Genomic DNA, 11,442 nt, shown 5'->3' on the forward strand with positions numbered 1-11,442 from the left:
AACTTCGGGATGTGATCATTTGACTATCTCATGATGGCCGAGTTCACCAGTGCATAAACATTGTTGTTGTGGACATACTAGAAGTGTATGGCTTACTGCTCAGTAGAGACTGGTCCAGCAAGTTGAACAGATACTTTGCTACAAACTAGTCGCACTTGTGGCTTCTGTACAAGGGAAAAAACAATCAAATCTGGGTGTTATCTGAGAGATATATGAGGCACAATGTCACTCCCATCAATGGAAAAATGAACCGTTGGCCTTCGCAGAACTCATGTTCAGCAATTGCCTCTTAGAAAAAATGCTGGGGTGCTATCCCGCACGGCCAGCTTTGACCCCACCAGACATGCAGTTGGGTCTCCTTCCTTGCCCAACTGATGGAAATGAAACATATACAGTACATTGTAACATTAGTAGCAGTAGCAATAGTGCAAGCGCGTCGAACAATCCGTGTATAGACGAGTTATGGACCATGTACTTTGACAGATCAAAGATACAAGATGGCTTAGGAGCCACGAGTGTCTTGATCAACCCAAACAACATGAAACATTTGATTTCAAGCCTCTTGGAGTTTGAGTTCATTAACAACATTGCTAAATATGAAGCACTCGTGTTGGGCTTGCAGAAATCCATTAACCTCAATGTGGTCACACTCAAAGTGGTAGGTGATTCAAAAATAGTGGTACGACAGGTACGTAACACCATTCACTGTTTATCACTACATCTCAAAAGTTACCAGTAAGAGGTATGGTGATTGATCTCTAACTTCCAAGAATTCAACACCACTATTATACCAAGAACGCGTAATGCAACTGCCAATGCTTTGGAAAACGCATCTTCTAGAATGTCACTGCTTAGGGATAGATTTATTGTTGAAATTTTGTATAAACCATCTATACTGGATAACATAACTAATTTACGTGTATTTGATGATGATCAATAGATACTACATTTCATGGCCAACGCTGATATCTTCAAGGATGAAACGATAGATGAAGACGAGCATGAGCGATCTTTGCAAGTTGGGGCAGATATCAAGAAAGACCGCCTCATTCACAAAGGTGTGGCATGTTTGGAAAGGCTCTATGACTTGCAAGAATGTTTTCATGGGTCAAGGAACAACAAAACCCACAACTCTACCATGATGCACGAACTAATTAACTTGGGAACAAAACAAGATCTGAAGTTCGTCAATCTCGATGCATGTTGCATGCAACAGGAGCGGCAAGTCTTTGTCTGCTTGTTCAAACAATACCGGGATGTGTTTGTGTGGACATATGATGATCTAAAAACTTACAACACGTGAATAATTCAACACATTATTCCAATCAAAGAAGGGGTCAAGCCATATCAGCAGATGCTAAGGAAAGTACATCCATCACTTGAACCCCTCATACAGAAAGAGCTCACCAAGTTGTCAGATGCACGGATCATATACGAATTTTTTCATTCTACTTGGGTTTCAAACCTTGTTCCTGTTTGAAAGAAGTCAGGGGAAATTCATTTGTGTGTCGATTTCTGAAACTTGAACTGCGCCTCAGACAAACGAAACTACCCCATGTCGTCTATGGAGCACATTTTGCAAATAGTATCTGGGGCACAGATGTTTTCTCTACTTGACAGGTTTTCAAGATATAATCAGGTTCTGGAAGCGAAACCTAATAGACTCAAAACTACCTTCTGTACCAAGTGGGGTACGTTCGCATACAGACAAATGCCATTCGGGCTTGTGAATGCAGACGTGACTTTTCAGCACGCCATGGACATCGCCTTCTGCAGAGTCATCAGACAGAGCATAGTGGTGTACCTCGATGATGTTATTGTGTTCTCAAGAAGACGGGAAGACCACATACGCCATTTGACAAAAAAAATTGAGCGATGTCGGAAATATGGGATTTCCTTGAATCCCAAAAAAGAGCATATTTGCAGTGTCTAAGGGGAACCTCCTTGGACACATTGTTTCCAAGAGTAGGATCAAGGTTGATACGGACCGGGTCCAAAATATCACACAAATCCCTCGCCCATCCAACAAAAAAGAAATGCAGTCCTTCTTGGGAAAGATAAAATTCCTCCAGAATTTCATCTCAGATTATGCGTAGATAGTCAAACCAATGCAAGCCATGATCAAGAAGGATGCATTTTACATCTGGGGCAAGAGGGAAAAGTATGTATTCACCCATATCAAGTAGGCTATTGCATAAGTGCATGCACTCTACAAACGAGATTTCAACAAAGACTTCCTGCTATACACCTTCACCTCCGACGAATCGCTCGTTGTAGTACTCACTCAGAAGGATGAGATGAACGATGAATGCCCCATCTCCTTCATGAGCGCAAGCATGCAGGGACCCGAATTCAACTACCTTTCCATTGACACACAAGCATATGTAGTATACGAGGCGGTGAAACATTTCAGACCTTACTTGTTGAAGAACCATTGCATAGTCTATGTGCCTCACCCAATAATCCGCTCACTGGTTGTACAACAAGAGATGGGTGAACAACATGCGAACTAGATGACAGAATTGTAAGAATATGATCTTGACATCAAACTAGTTCACGCCGTCAAGGGTCATGGTCTCTGCAGACTCGCAGTTGAGGTAGTACATGCACAGGAGGAAGAAGAAGAGCTCATTGGTTGGGAGCAGAAAATTGAAATGTATGATGTAGTGTGAGCACCACCCACTGTAAACAGAAACTCTTGGTACATAGATGTGCACCAGTACCTTGAGCAGGGCACCATACCCTCTCACTTTTCCATCAGACAAAAGAGGGCATTGCATCTCAAAGCTTTATCTTATTAGTTGGTGCATGGAGTGCTTTACAGAAAGCACAACAATAGAATCTTGCTCAAGTGCTTGGAGGCATAGGAATCAGAGAAGGTTTTGCAAGATCTGCGTGACAGACTAGCCAGGGGTCACTTCGTGGGAAATACCACTGCACACAAAGTTATGCGAGCTATTTTATACTGGCCCACATTATTCAAGAATGCACATGCTTATGCCCACAAGTACCTGGTCTATCAACGATGCACCAACAAAACATGAAGGTCAACAACCCCACTGCACCCTGTTGCAGTGAATGAATTGTTCCAACGATGGAGCCTGGACATCATCGAGGAAATCTTCCCATATTCATCGAAACAACACTGCTACATTATGAGAGTAATTTATTACTTCACGCGGTGGACAGAAGCAGTTCCGCTCAAGCAAGTGAACGACCAGGAGGTCATCAGCTTCCTCCAGCGAAACATCATTTCACGCTTTGGTGTTCTAGTATCACTTGTGTTTGATAATGAAACATACTTTTCATGTTTGAAGCTTTATGATTTTTCATTACAAAATGGTATTGTGCTTAAACAATCATCTAACTACTACCCGCAAGGAAACGGTCTCGCAGAATCCATGAACAAAAACCTTATCTGTATAATAAAAAATACCATTTACTCTGGGCAGCGTAACAGCACTCTACCTTGACAAATTCCTAATGGGATGACCGCGTAACACCCAAATTCTCTTTGAATACATCACCGTACTTCTTGTTCTATGGTAAAGAAGCCATCCTACTGCCCAAAATCTACTTGCCTGCCCTTCAGTTGCCTCAAGAATCCCAAGGCAAGCCTTGCTAGATAGTTCATCGTAGGATGGACACACTTCACAGACTATAGGAAGAAAGGATGAAAGCAAAAGAAAAGTTTACACTCCACCAGAACTGTATCAAGAGATGGTTCGACAAGAAGTCTGCAGGGAAAGCTAACTTCGATGTTGGTGATTTAGTCTTGAAATGGGATAAACCCCATGAAGACAAAGGCAAGCAAATGAAGTTCCAGTTCTTGTGGATTGGTCCGTACACAGTCCATGAGAAGCTTGGCTCACACACATACCATCTGCAATCACTTGATGAGAGAATTGACAACCTTCCTTTCAATGGCCAAGATCTCAAACACTATTTTCAGTAGGTTGGGTTGCGCCCCGTGCCATGTACATAGCCCGCTTACTTCTTGTTGCTTTTGCTTTGTTTGCTTTTTTTTTTTAACAAAGTTGGTTGCTGTATTATATTTCTAAAAAAAGAAGGGGGACTGAGCTCCTGAAGTACAAGCTGAGATGCCAAGAAGAGCTAGGAAAGAAGGAGTTACAGGTTAAACAAAATTCCTCCTTGATCCTGCCTTTTGGGCTTTTAAAAAACAAAGACAAAAGATAAATCCTAACAAACTGAAGTAACAGATAGCAGCATTTACAAATCATAATCAATCTATATTAATGTGGCTGATGTGCCGAGCAGTGGACTCTTCAGGGTTGTCGTCAACGCCGACTTGCTTCATGCTTGACGAACTTGTTGGAACTACGTTTTTCTTTTCCATCATGTATTTCAAAATTTCAAAGGATTCTTCCGCATGACTGCACCTATTGGAAAGCTGGTTGAACTGTTCGCTTTTGCTTTGTTTGCTTTACTTACTATTTTTTTATCGTTTTGTTTGTTTTCTTTGGTACCCTGCTATTTTTTTTCCAAAAATAATTGCTACCCCCTACTAAGTCTTGGCTTTTGAATCAGTATGTGGCTGAGATCTGAAGAGACTTGTGACACTGCAGCACTTGGCCAGTCCTATGTCCATCTTCTCTATGCCTGGTTATAACATTCGACCGATAAAGTCTTGACAAAAAATACGATTTGTCTGCAAGGGAAGCTTTGGTCCAACCACGAACATGTGTCCACACTGGGAAACCCCATGCCTACACTCAGTGTTTTGCTATGCATGATCAATCTCATCAAACTAGTAGAAACGGAGAAGGGGAAAATCTAAATGAGCAAACCTATGTTAGAGGTCTTTCATGCTTCTCTGAAGGAACAACCTCTTATGCTCTCAATAATTCAAGATCCCTCTTCCACCCTAAAAATAAATAAGTGCCTATGCACAGTTCTCTTTAAAAAATACAAAGGCGAAAGAAGAGAAAGGCTTCCTGTGTAGAGAGGTGAAGCATGCAACTCCACCGGGGTAGTCACTAGGCTTGCTGGTAATGGAGCAATGTGTGTGTTACTGCGTGACTCCGTCGGGGTACTGTCTAGGCCTTCTGGCAACAGAGCAACACCAGAGATGAAAACTTATACTCTGAAAAATTTTAACTCGCAATCCAAACTACCCTTCCCGATTTCGAAACACTGTGATCAAGCTGAAATTTTTGTTGTGTTTGAATGAGTTGGCAAAAGATGAACCATGTATATTCATGGGGTAAGTGGGGAAGTCGAAGTAACCCGCACAACAATTCAATACTCCCTGAAAGACCAAGGCCCTGTGCTGTCAATGAACCAAAACAGAGAAGCTAGAATTCTACCAGTGTGTCGCCAAGTGTTTATAATGCCCTACTTAATCTTATCATGCAAATTTTAGTAGTGTGTAAATTACCTGAAAATATTGACTAATAATTATCAAGAAATATTGGTACATACCTATATTTGTGAAACAGTAAATTTATTTACTGATATAAATTTTATAATTGTTATTGTTCAATTCCCAACTTGTCTTCTCAAATTTAATTTTGGATGGGAAATCGTCTCCTTCCGTTATTCCAATTTAAGTACCTTACCCCAAAATGTCCTCTCAATTTTACTTGGGAGAAGATATGGTCTTCCCCAATTAATTTCCAAATTAAATATCCATATCTTATCCCCAAAATGTCCTCTCAAATTTACTCGGGAGAAGATATGGTCTTTCCCAATTAATTTCTGAATTAAATATCCATATCTTATCCCCAAAATGTCCTCTCAAATCTACTTGGGAGAAGATATGGTCTTCCCCAATTAATTTCCGAATTAAATATCCATATCTTATCCCCAAAATGTCCTCTCAAATTTACTTGGGAGAAGATATGGTCTTCCCCCAATTAATTTCCAAATTAAATATCCATATCTTATCCCCAAAATGTCCTCTCAAATTTACTTGAGAGAAGATATGGTAAGAAAAGTCAAATGAAAAGATGAGGGGGTAGTTATGACATTAATGATAGGTGGTTGAGGTGGAGAGGAGGAAGAGGCATAAAAGGGAAAGGATGATGAGAGGAGAGGGGGGTCTTGGTTTTGGTTTTGGTTTTGGTTGTGGTTTTGGAGGATTTTGTTTTGGGAGGAATGTGGAGAAAAAGAGAAAACAAGAGAAGGAGACTGTTTGTTTAACTTGGACACACTACATCTGGTTGGATTTGGGCTCAGAGGAATAGGGAACCTATGGAGGTTCCCTGGGCTAGGAAATACTTCCTAGTTGGCTAGGAGGCAAATCCAGTCGGGTAGTCAAGAGGAGCATTCCAACATAGTCAGGAGCTCAGGAGCATCTCAACTAAGTTATTGGAACAGGTATTCCTCTGTTTATTGATTATTTATGAAAATGGTTACAATGAAATTCTTACAGACATGTGGAGTCGCTATGGGATCACCTTTGTCCCCTATCATTGCCAACTTATTTATGGAAGACTTTGAAAACAAAGCCCTCAGTACCGCCCCCTTAAAACCTAAATTATGGAAAAGATATGTGGATGACACATTCGTCATATGGCCACATGGAAGAGAAACCCTAGAAACCTTTAAACAACACCTAAATAGCTTATCCCCTTCCATAAAATTCACTATGGAAGTTGAGGTCAACAAAAGCCTCCCCTTCCTTGACATCCTCATCACTAGGAATGACAATGGCTCTATATCCCACCAAGTCTATAGGAAAAAGACTCACACATAACAATATTTACATGCCTCCTCACACCATCACCCTACCCAAAAATTAGGAGTCCTAAACACATTAACAACTCGAGCCCTCAGAATCTCTGATAAGGAACACTTAGAAAAAGAAATAGAACACCTTATTAAAGTTTTCCTAAAAAATGGTTATAGCAAACATCAAGCCATCAGAGCTATAACTAAGGCAAACACTCAACCAAACAAAATTAAAAACTTTGACAACATATTAGGTAAAGTCAACCTCCCTTACATACTAGGGACTATAGACAAGATTTCCCGCATCCTGAAAAATAATGGAATTCTAACTACTTTCAAACCCCTAAACACTATCTGTAACTGCCTTAATCCAGTAAAAGACAAAATTGATCCAAAATGCCATAAAGGGGTCTACTTAATTCCCTGCTCATGCGGCAAATCCTATGTAGGTGAGACTGGGAGATCCTTTAACACGAGAATCCAGGAACACTCGGCTGACATTAAACATAATCGATCCAAATCCTCAGCCCTAGCTGAACATTCTGAGAAGACTAAACATCAAATTTGTATTGAAGATACCCGTATCTTAGCCAAAAGCGATCACTACTTCATAAGGAAATTTAGGGAAGCCATAGAAATTAACAAACACCCTAATAACCTCAATAGAGACGACGGATGGACCATAAGCGAAAATTGGATTCCAGTCCTATCTTCTAAACCTAACTACAATCCTCCAATTAACCTAGAACATACATGAAAGTTCTAATCCATTATAATTAAATAATACATTTCTTTAATAAAATAGAAACTAACATAAATCATAAGAAATAATCATAAATTAATATCTTAACTTTAAAAACTCCTCAACCTAGGAAAGTAGGCAATAAACCCTAAACAAATAAACTTAACTCATAATTAAAAATTAATGTGATTAAAATTAATACAAATTCAAAATAAAATATAAATAACCCCAATAAAATATCAATAACTATACATTAAAACAAAAATGATAAATTGAAATTAAATAAACAACAAATAAATTGTAATAATTATAATTATTACAATTAATTAAAATGAACATAATATTTATAACAATTAAGAGTAATAACCATTAAAAATTTATAATTAAAATAATTCCAATGTAAAAAACTTCCATTAAAAATCAATGATAATTTAAAATTAATAAATATGACAATTGAAATTAATTATAAAACAAATGAACATAATCATAAATAAATATGGATTTAAATATAATTATAACAATTAAAATCAATAACTAGGTAAAACTAATATAACAATTATGACAATTAACATCAATGACAATTAAAATTAATAAATATAACACTTAACATTAATAATTAAATAATTAAAATAAATACTATATAAATAAATAAATAAATAAATAATAATAATAATAATTAAAAGTAATTAAAATAAAAATAATTAAATTATAACAATTAAAATCAATATTTAGGTAAAACTAATAGAATAATTATAACAATTAATATTTATGATGATTAAAATTAATAATTATAACACTTAAAATTAATAATTAATTAATTGAAATAAATACAATAAAAATAATTAAATAATTAAAAAGTAATTAAAATAAAAATAGTTAAATAATAACAATTTAAACTAATATGACAACTATAACAATTAAAATTAATAAATATAACACTTAACATTAATAATTAAATAATTAAAATAAATACTATATAAATAATTAAAAAAATAAAAAAATAATTAAATAATTAAAAGTAATTAAAATAAAAATAATTAAATTATAACAATTAAAATCAATATTTAGGTAAAACTAATAGAATAATTATAACAATTAATATTTATGACGATTAAAATTAATAATTATAACACTTAAAACTAATAATTAATTAATTGAAATAAATACAATAAAAATAATTAAATAATTAAAAAGTAATTAAAATAAAAATAGTTAAATAATAACAATTTAAACTAATATGACAACTATAACAATTTAAAATAAATACAACAATTTAAACTCAAATAAATAAAATAAATTAATAAAAATAACCCTAAAAGGATTCAATAATAGAGTTCAGGCTTCTGTGATCCATATCAAGTTAAGAAAGATTCTTCGGCGAAAATCACATGGAATATCATTTGTCGACGCGTTTCGAACCAACTAGTGTGGTTCATCGTCAGGACAAGTTAACTTGTCCTGACGATGAACCACACTAGTTGGTTCGAAACGCGTCGACAAATGATATTCCATGTGATTTTCGCCGAAGAATCTTTCTTAACCCTAAAAGGAATTTATATAACCATAATAGTCAGATTAAAAAAAAAAAAAAAAAAAAAAATTAATAATAAAATAAATTAATTAATAAATTAAAAAAAAAAAAAAAAAAAATAAATAAAAATATAATAATAACATAATAAATAAATTCTAATATCTGTCGGCCAAGCATCTCATATATATATAAAGAAAAATTGAGAACAGTCTTTCAAATAATATCTATCTCAGATCCTGAAGATGAACCATCGTTGTTGGTTCGAAACGTCGATCAGAAGGAAATCTAATGCGATGTATCCGGAAGATAATACAGACAATGAAATTCTTAATTATTTAATTTATGGTAAATAAATTTTAATGGTATATTATCATCAAATAAATTTTTAGATATAAATAAATTATTTCCTATCTTATTGTGTTTAAAATTAGAGAAATTTAGTTTTAGCTAGAGGAACTTAGGAGGGAGCCTCACACATGGTATCAGAGCCAAGGTTCAAAATGTGGGGCCTAAATCCCACCAACCCAACAAAGCCCTAGATCAAATTATGAATCCTAAGGCAATTAAGAACAACTCCCACAAAAAGAGTCAATTTGTTTTCATGCAACTCATCTTATGAGATTCTAGAAATATTTGCTCGTGGTAAACTCCATATTTTCAACTCTTCCATGTTTCTTGAAATTCCCAACGGTCTTGATGACAGAGTCTATGGGGATAGCAAAGCTAACTCCACCAGGAGCAAGAGCCTTCATTGTGTTACCATCAAGATTGACTAATGGTCCACCAGAGCTTCCCTCATTGATTACACAATCCGTTTGTAAATAGTAATATTCTCTGCGCATTCCGCCAAGACCCAAATCACTACTCTTGCGATCTACATAGATCACAATTCCAACAGTAATTGTATTTTGGAGAGATAGAGGGCATCCCAAAGCTATTACCCAATCCCCTGGTCGAAGTTTGCTAGAAGAACCCAGTTTTGCTGCTGGCAATGGAACCTTTGCGTTAATTCTAACAACAACAATATTAGTATGAAAATCAACATTGATAACTTCTCCATCAAAAGTCTTTCCATCTTGCAACGTAACAACAACCAGCTCCCAAATTGCCTTCTTCTTGTCAAAACTTATGCCAAAAATCGACGAAAATAGGATAGTCAAGGCATGTCCAAAAAAAATCAGTCTCATATCTCTATCCAAAAAAAATAAAAATAAATAAATAAATAATCAGTCTCATATATATGTCCAAAAGAAGGTATGGCTGCCCACCAAACCTACCAAAAGTGGTCCAAAGATGTCTGCAAATTTCCTTCAGCAAATAGTCCCCAAAACGTGATCTTTTTTGCCTTCTAGTCAGCCCAAGGGACAGTCCAAAAGATGGTACCTGTTGTCCTCTAAGTCTGTTCAATAAAACTTTCCTTTATAAAGCACTCCTGCACTTGTAAACTCTGCTACTACATGCACATTTGTTAAAATTGTGCCATTTGAATCACAGCAGATGTAGATGTAGATGCAACGGGTATTAGATTTGCATCTGGCACATTGAGTCCTTTTTGTTGTGAATTGTTTCGGATTTCTAATCTTTTATTGGAATTGTCTGAAACAAGAAGATCCTGGACTTGTTCATTGTATATTTCAATCATTTGAATGACAACCTCATATATAATGTATCCTTTCTTTGTTTTGATATCTAGAATAAGTCATTCAAGGCTCGATAGTTCACACCCCAACTCTCCTCTATAATCACCTTAGGACCAGTCATTATGTATGTCTTTCCAGAACCTGTTTTCCCATATGCAAAAATGCAAACATTGTAACCATCGAGAACAGATCTGATCGATGGCCTAGTATCCAAAAACACTTCCTCTTGAGTAGCAGATGCTCCAAACACCTTGTTGAATGTGAATGATTTATGTATATCCTTTCCTTGCTTTGCAGGATTTAGAATCATAATTTGATTTCTTTCCCTTTGAAAATTAATCGCCAATTATCTGTGGATTCTACATGATTGGTTAATTCTCTTCAATTCACTGAGGTCGAATTCATGATGGCCACAGTAAATTATTTGTTCTCCTTGGTCGGATTTCGTTCACCTGCAACATAACAAATTCAATCAAAATCGAAATATCGTGGTTGTAAATGAATTTTAAGTGTTTTATACCATAAAAATTCAGAAATTTAACAATTTTTAGAGAATTCTAGTGATATTTTTCATGAAGGCCGATTTTTAGATTCGTATATGGTCTATCTTCAGTGACTTAAGATTGAAAGTGAGGATCTTCGTAAGATCAAATTTGCTGCGATAATTGGAAAATATTGTTATTATCCTTAATCTTTGGCAATGTTGTGGCAAATATTGTTATTCTCCTTGATCTTTGGCAACGCTCTGGCATATATCCATGGTGAACTTGTGATAGGGTTGGTTTGATTACGTCTTTGTAAGGATATGGTTCATTGAACTATTTTTGGATTGGAGG

General features: G+C 35.8%; 1 pseudogene; it reads right to left on the reverse strand.

Moving 5' to 3' along the window:
* Window positions 1–9,589: 9,589 nt before the first annotated feature.
* Window positions 9,590–10,153, reverse strand: LOC149225228 (putative protease Do-like 14 pseudogene; annotated as a pseudogene).
* Window positions 10,154–11,442: the final 1,289 nt, after the last annotated feature.

Source organism: Pinus tabuliformis, chromosome J (assembly GCF_031772625.1).
Source record: "Pinus tabuliformis cultivar Carrire ecotype Pingquan chromosome J, CPIR1, whole genome shotgun sequence".
Classification (NCBI taxonomy): domain Eukaryota; kingdom Viridiplantae; phylum Streptophyta; class Pinopsida; order Pinales; family Pinaceae; genus Pinus; species Pinus tabuliformis.